The following is an 8,240-nucleotide window of genomic DNA, read 5'->3' as shown; positions in this document are numbered from 1 at the left end:
CTGTCTGTCTGATCCTTGCCGAGCTGCTCCACAGTTTTCATTTCCTTAGCAGTGGGAATTCACTTGTTTTATGCACTTCTTCAAGCTAAACCTGGTGGGAAGTTTAGTTCCCACACCGCGCCATTTGACAGAGGTGGGGGTCGGTCTCTTCTCCCAGGTAACAAGTGATGGGACGAGAGGAAATGGCCTCAAGTTGTGCCAGGGGAGGTTTAGACTGGATATTAGGAAATTTTTCTTCACTGAAAGGGTTATGAAGCATTGGAACAGGCTGCCCAGGGAAGTGGTTGAGTCGCCATCCCTGGAGGTATTTAAAGGATGTTTGGATGAGGTGCTTAGGGACATGGTGTAGTGGTGGTTTTGGCAGTGTTAGGTTTACGGTTGGACTCGATGATCTTAAAGGTCTTTTCCAACCTATACGATTCCGTGATTCTGTGATTCTGTGATTCTGTGACAGCAGCTCTGGGACACAGCGAGGCTCCCCGGGAAGCCGCGGTAGCCGGGGGAGCCAGGACCTTTGGAAGAAGAGCTGGCTTGCGCGCAGTCTGTTACTGCCTCCTTTTGAGGACTAAGGCATATGCAAAGCACTGTGCCTGGAGCATGCATGAGCTTTGTATTATCCCTCTTCCACTGGGCATTGTATGTGGCTTTTCCAAATATCTTCTTGTTTCAATCCATTTCTTATTCTTGTGTCATTTGCTGTCTGTACAGCAAATGTAACGTTCAAAGACTGCAGCAGCAGCAGAAGCGTGATAAATGTTAAAGTCTTTGGGATCAGTGAGCATCTTTTCATTCTGGGCATCTACACAGCAGATTATCTTTGTCCTGATGGAGCCTCCTGGAATTACCATACTAGCATCATGACGTGACATTTGTCACCTGCCTGTCTGCCTGTCACTGCACCACAGATCCGTCGCAATCACCAGCAGCACGCTGAATCCATCCACAAACGTGTGGCAAACTTCATTGCACGGGTGCAAACACATTGCATATCCTCAGGCATGCAAAGTACCGCTAACAGCACTAATAATCTCCAAGTGCTGCAATATGCCAGAGCAGCCAGAAGTGACCCTTGCTGTTTGACCTGCTCCCACTCTCCTTCCGCTGCAGCCGTGGAAGCACCGCAAGGCGGGAGATGCTGCAAAAGGGACGAGACACACGCAGCATTTGCACAATCCAAAGACACAGGGCACTATGCGCGCCTGGCGAAAACCTGCCGCAGCCCAAAATATCTATCTAACGAGGCCGGACAAAGCATCCTTCCCGACTAAGCCATCCAGCCACAGCTGGATTTCCCAGTTTAGGAAGAAACGAGTATACGCCTCAGGAAGAAGAGATGCTCGTCCTCTGACCCTGCCGCCCGCACGCCAGCAGCACCCAAGTCCAATGCACAAGCCCTGCACATGGTGGAGTCTCCCTGCAGAATGAGTGATCACAGGCAGCAAAATCACCGCTATGATGTTTTTTTCAAAGAGCGCAGCTGGGAATGTATTTCTTTTTCTGAAGAGAGATTTAGGGAGGTCTAAGCTCTGAACCAGGCCCTGAAAAGAAACAAAGAATAATGGATCATGTTTATCCAGGGAGTACATGGCAGCACTGAGCGTTCAGGAAATGCAAGACCAGACTCATTTCCTACATGGAAAATAACAATATCTTCTTTCATGCCATAAAGACTTCAGGCTCTCAGTATTTTTACTATATGCCAGATGACTGAAATAGAGCTACTTGAGTTTAGAGCCACCAAAGAATTAGGCTGAAGTTACTGAAGCCATTGCTTTGGCCGAGGTTTCAGAAGGGCTCTTAGAGAAGTACAGAAACAAACCAAATCCAAACGCAGTCCTGCGAGAAGGGCTCTTAGTTTCACATCCAACCACATTTGGTCAGTGAAAACCTGAACACTGACGGTTTATCAGCTGCATGATTTACCCAAACCTACTTCTGAATAATCATAAATCATAAAAGTAGCTGTCAGCTGAGAGGCAGTCTCAAGAGCACACATCAAGAGCCAACATAACAGCTTAAAAAATCCTGCAAATGCATAGAATGATTTGACTCATTTAATTGCTTAAATCAAGCCAAAATCCAATTTAATAACACCCTTATATACAAAGAATATGTCACAAATAATGCGTCAACAGAAATACATGTTTAACACAAAGAAGTTAAACTGGTTCTGTGGCAGATGCTCGTTTACATATGTATTGATTTAATTACAGATTTCTCTCCCTCCTTTCAAGATTGCTAAAAAAGATTCCGAACACAATCCCAGAACTGCTCAAACTGAGCCAGATTGACTAGATGCACTAATTTTTCCCTTTGGTTGTGCCTGCAGAGATGCGCAACATTCCTGCTCTTATTGACATAAACAAAGTCGGAGGCACGGGCAGGACTGCCATGGCTTAAACCCCTGGTGCACCGCTGCATGCGAGGAACTGTGTGTCTGTTTTCATAAGCATAAAAGCCGGAATCAGGCCAGAAGATCCTTGGGTTGTCAGGCTGCATTAAAGCAAATTTCTGCGCGTGCTGCAGCTGTGTATATGAGAGACGAGGGGGATGGATATGCACAGGGGAATAAACCTGGCTTTAGGTTCCCGCACTCCCCAGTTTGCAAAGCCACAGAAAACATTTTTTCCCAGGCAAGGAGGAGCGATAGAGAAGGCTCTTATTTCCTTGAAACCCCTCCCTTCCCAAGTGCTTCTGCATGGAGCCGTGCAGCAATTCTCATTAGTCGCTGTTATACAGTTGTTTTGCGCCCTACAGCCTCTCAGTGCGGGAAACCTGCCTGGAGTAAGACCAGCCTGGCAGCCTGCTGCAGCCCGGGCAGCGCCAGCACCCTGCGGGACGGTGCCGGAGCTGCTTCCCAAACTGTCATTTCTCACCAGTATTTCCAGGCTGCTTTCCTGTGTAAGCAAGGAAAAACAAACCCCTACTTTTTGGGATACCACTGCACAGCCTGTGGGCAGACAATGGGTTTCCATGCAGGGAGGGGGGTCCCCGCTTGCGCCTGTGCTGGGAGGATGCTGCGCAGGGATGCCCTGCGGGATGACGATGCACGTGCGTCCCTCGACTCGCTGCTTGCCCGTGGCTGTGAGCTCCAGTGTGGCTTTGCCTCTTCATCTTCCCCGTTGTTGCACCGTCCCGTGGGTGTTCCTGCGAGACAAGAGATCCGTAACAGCGTGTTTTGAACGACAGACGTAGAAGCCTCCTCATCAGCCCCAGCTCACGCTCCAGCCCTGCCCAGGTGTGGACAGGCATTAGTCACACGCTGACCAGCTTTATTCAATATGCCATCTTATAGGTAATGTATATGGATTTTATGCCTTAAATCCATCTACTAAACTGAATCCTCTATAATATTTTTTTTTGCAAGAAACGGGTCAAACAGTGCAGCCGTGAGCTTGGTCCAACGTATTTGGACAAACCCAGAAAAACAGTCCAAATTGCCCAGGGCAGGCATTGGGCAATCATTTTAAGCTCTGTCGGCTAACGTAGAGGTCAACAGGAGGGTGCTTAGATCCTGCAGAGAGCGGAGTGGAAACACCCCCTGCCCCTCCTGCCCCAGCCCTTTTACTCAGAGTAAGTCACTCACCTCCACGCTACGCAGCAGCCTCGGGAGCTGTAAACCCGCAACGCGGCGCAGTCCTTGATGCTGTTGTTCTAGCAAAGTACCTGTATGACTCACGAGCAAAATAATGCCTGGCTGCTCTTTGCACACTCACAATCAGCAGTCACTGGTGCAACCTTAGGCAGGGCAAAAAGAGTATTTTGATGCTAATCTTTTCTTAAAGCATGGCACAAATCCAGCACCGACAAACAATGTGTGGTAAGTAGAACTGTGATAGTATCACACGTCTCAAATTTCTTGTCTCTGGTTTCCTTAAAAGCCAGATTTCCTTAAAATCTACTTATTCTACCTTAAAAAAGCCAACCTCCTTTATGCATCAAAAAGTCCAGCTGGAAGACTTTCCTAATTGCCTATCATTTTTAATTAGCCCTTGTGTTTTTCTCTGAAGTGATTTGAGTACCGTACCCAGATTGCACACAACGTTCCTCACACTGGTGAGCTGCACATGGTGACTTTTGTTAAATATCATTTATCCAGCACACACTTGAGACTTGGTGATATTTGGGTACTTCCCAAGAAGCAATATCATTCTTCCCTGCCCTTCTGAGAACCTGGCTCTTCTGCATTAGTCCATACTGCTCTACAACCTACACAAATCCAGAGGTCCTGGTTTCCAGACCCAGCTAGATGTAGGGGCTGCTCTGTGGGTAGCTGCATGGAGTCCACGAAGCTTTGAGACAAACAGACTTTCAAGGCTTTATGGCAACTAATCTTTAAAGACCAAGAAAGAGTTGACCTTCTGCAAGACCAAAACAAAGCGTTGTCCCTTGACCACATCATTCAGTGGTATCTGCAGGACTTGGGTCATCTCTGAGCCTACGAGCACGGTGCAACAGATGGAGCCCATGCGTGCAGGGGTGCTTCTCCGCTGCCGATGGAGTCACTCGCAGCCGTCCAGGCACGGGGAGACAGCGTGTGACAAGCAGCCAGTACGGGATTATTTTAGGCTGCGCTCAGCATCAGAGATGCCCTTTGGGTGTTCGGTACATTCAGTTTTCTTCCATCCACTCAATTTGTTTTTTTCGTTTAGCAGAGGGATTTACCTAAAGTGACGCTTCTCTTTGGTAAATGTACAGTATTGAGAGCTAATGCAAGTGAGTCATAACGCTGACTGTAGAAACTTTTTATTTTAATTGTGGGAGAGAGCTGTTACTTTATCCCTATCTCAGGTCACAGGTAGTAAGCAGGAGATGAAATACTGTTTGCGGGGCCAGCCTTGCTCATGGGAAGCGGTGCACCCAGCTTAACCCCCGCCAAGAAACCAGGCTGCAGGGGCAGCGTGAAGCAGCAGCGTGGGTGCTGACGAGCTCAGCCGGGTTCACGGTGGCCTCTTGCTGGACTGTATTTTGTTTAACACCACATTTGAGCTGGCTCGCAGCCAGTTTGGGTCAGCCAGCTCTGTTATGGCTCCAGCCACCTAAAAGCATCCTCTGAGGTGGCCCGGAAAGCCCTGTGACCCTGCACCACAGCCCAGCCACTGACTTCTCACCCCTCAGCTGCCTTTGCACCCCCTCAGCAAAGAAACTGCGATGTGGATGATGTGACCACAGCCAAGTTGCTTGCACAGCAATATTGCCAGTGTGGTAACACGCAGCCCTCTGACACGGTGAGTGATACTGAAACAAGGAGAGCATCCTCCTCCCAGCAACCAAGGCATCAAAACCACTGGTTTGCACCAGTTTTCTGCTGAAATCCTTCAAATGTAATGATATACGATAACTTGGAGGGGAGTACCAAGGTCTCAGTGGATCAGCAGCTAAGCGGATTAGAGCCCTGAGCCCAAAACATGCAGTGTGTTGAACCAGGCAGTACAGGAAAACAGGGCTGATTCGTAGATTGCAGTGCAACAATGCTTTTACCCTTCCCAGGAAAATGCCTCTTCCAGTTCTTTGGGGTTTGCCATCATCTGTACTAAGGCCACATGGGCACTTAGTCATAAATCTGCCTAAGGGAAAAAAAAAAACAACCCAAACACATGCACACGCATAAGTAAGGGGCATTTTTACTGACACCAGCTTTGGAAGAGGCTGGCAGAGCCTTGGGCACCAACGGGGCAGGCAGGTTTGGCTCCGGTACCCCTCCCTATCGCAGCTCCGGCTGGGGCGGCTGCAGGCGGCAGCACCAGCCTGTCCGGCTCCTCGTGGCCGGCGGCAGGGCTGGCAGCCTGCGAGGCTCCCCGGGCTGCTTGAAATGAAGCAAGCAGAGCCAGCCCTCCAGAAAGGGATAGAAAGGGCTTGGCTCGGGTTGGCTGCCGTTTTCCTGGGGGGATTTGGGAGCTCACCCACCCAGGAACAAGGAGCTGTCGCATTCATGAGTGAAGGTGAAGGCCTCTCTGGTCAGACCGCAAGCTCTTTCCTACCTGTGCTTCTGTTCTCCATGCTGGGGGGAAGGATGCCATGAATTCAGTGTTCTCTTCCCCCAAACTGCTTGCTTGCTTCAATGCTCTGAGAACTTTCCCACATGAACCACTTTGCAGATTATTTTTCTTAAGGAAGAAGAAGAAAGAAGGAAGAAGAAGAAAGAAAGAAGAAAAAGAAAGAAAGAAGAAAAAGAAAGAAAGAAGAAAAAGAAAGAAAGAAGAAAAAGAAAGAAAGAAGAAAAAGAAAGAAAGAAGAAAAAGAAAGATTTTTGATACTTGCAAACATAACTCCTATTTCCTGCCCTTGCAGCATTGCGCAGGACACAGATCACACTTTTACTTCAGACAACTACAAACGCACCAGTGCTGACTTGCCCCAGCCACATCTCAGCCTTGCCGTGTGGCTCTGAGCCCCTCACCAGGAGCAGGACTGTCCTGCTTGGCAAAGCCTGCCAGAGAACAGGCTTAAAAACCGCAAGACAGTCAAAAATTCCAGTAATGACTGGGTGTTTACCAAAGGCTACATGCCACATGGGTACATGAGGCGTCCCTTTCTCACCTGTGATGGGGCAAATTAATTGACACCCGAACAAAAATGAAAGCAAGAGCAGCTTGGGTTCCCTTCTCTGAAAAGGGATAAGGGATATGAGCTCCAGGGTGAGGGCCACCGGCTATGACCATTTTCCTGGGTGACATTGCTGTTGGCATCACTGGGAGATGGCGGTCCCCTGGGCTGGGGACTGCCAGCCCTCTCGAGTGGCCCCGGAGACAGCCCAGCTCCCCAGCAAAGCGCTGCCACCTCCAGCCCGAGTGCACACCGGAGAATTTGTGTTTCTTTCAGCTGCTCATCCAAAATTAGGAATAACATAAATGCAAATGTACTGTCACATCTCCGTCATGTTTCTGGGACATTTCAGAACTAGGCTGACTTCAAGTAAAAAGCTAGGCTGATGGGGAAGAGAGGCAATAAACTGTGGCCGAGTTACCCAGAAGCATTCCTTCCCCCTTTTTTTTCTTTAATAGCAAAAGAATCTCTCTTGTTTGTCATTGCAGTCCGGGACTATTTTTAACACTGCTAATGAGTGACTAAAATGGGGTGGAGCAGCTAAGCCAGCTACGCTGCTCCCAGCCACCCACAAGGTTTATCTGACCATCAGAGGAGGAGCTGGACCAGGGCCATCCCGCACGAGAAGGCAGAGCAAGGCGCCTGCAAATGCGAGTCTCTTCTCCCAGGTAGCAAAAGTGATAGGGCAAGAGGAAACGGCCTCAAGTTGCACCAGGGGAGGTTTAGACTGGATATTAGGAAATTTTTCTTCACCGAAAGGGTTATCAAGCCTTGGAACAGGCTGCCCAGGGAAGGGGTTGAGTCGCCATCCCTGGAGGTATTTAAAGACGTTTGGATGAGGTGCTTAGGGACATGGTGTAGTGGTGGTCGTGGTAGTGTTAGGTTTACGGTTGGACTCGATGATCTTAAAGGTCTTTTCCAACCTATACGATTCTGTGATTCTGTGAGATGCGGGGAAGAAAATGTCTGTGTCCTGGGACATGCATGGTGAAAAAATGTACAACAGTTCCTTGCGGCTTATTAAAAATTAAAAAAAGCCCCAGACTTCTCACAGGGTAGGTATGTCAAACACTTGAGTATTTTTCTCTGCATTACTCTCTGAACAGGGCTCACAAAGCGTGTAGTTTGCATCTCATCTGCCCATCAGAAAAAGATAGGAGAAAAAACCATCTGTGCAAAGAAGTTACTCCTGGACTAGAGCTTTAGAAATGGTACCCAAATGAAGGCAAAGAGTGGTTTCCCACAGGGTCAGTAAATTACCAGCGAATGTAACACCCGGCCCACGTTTGTCCTTCTGAGCGGTCTCTGCAGAGGTTGCGGTCTCTGTGCTAGCGTTCGGGGAGTCGGAAGCTGTTTAAATGAGTACATCCCGCATCCCTTCTCCTCCCGTCACCACCGTGATTGCTGCATTCAGAGGAGGAACTGAAAATAACCGTGGGAAGTACCAGATGGCAGCTGCTGAATGCAGCATGCCGTCTGCCAAGTCCTTCTGTGCAAAAGAGCACATGTACTGAATGGGAATGAAGAGAACCTCACTGGAGCATGACGGCAGGATGGCAGCATCGGGACCGCAGCGCTAGCCTGAGCAGAAAAGCAAGAAACACTCCACTCTGGACAAACAATACTGTAGAGGAATATATATGTTTTATATATATATTATATACATGTATATATAACAGCCTACCTAATGGAGG

The sequence above is a fragment of the Mycteria americana genome, chromosome 10 (assembly GCF_035582795.1).
Source record: "Mycteria americana isolate JAX WOST 10 ecotype Jacksonville Zoo and Gardens chromosome 10, USCA_MyAme_1.0, whole genome shotgun sequence".
Classification (NCBI taxonomy): Eukaryota; Metazoa; Chordata; class Aves; order Ciconiiformes; family Ciconiidae; genus Mycteria; species Mycteria americana.
This window is presented reverse-complemented; position numbering follows the sequence as displayed.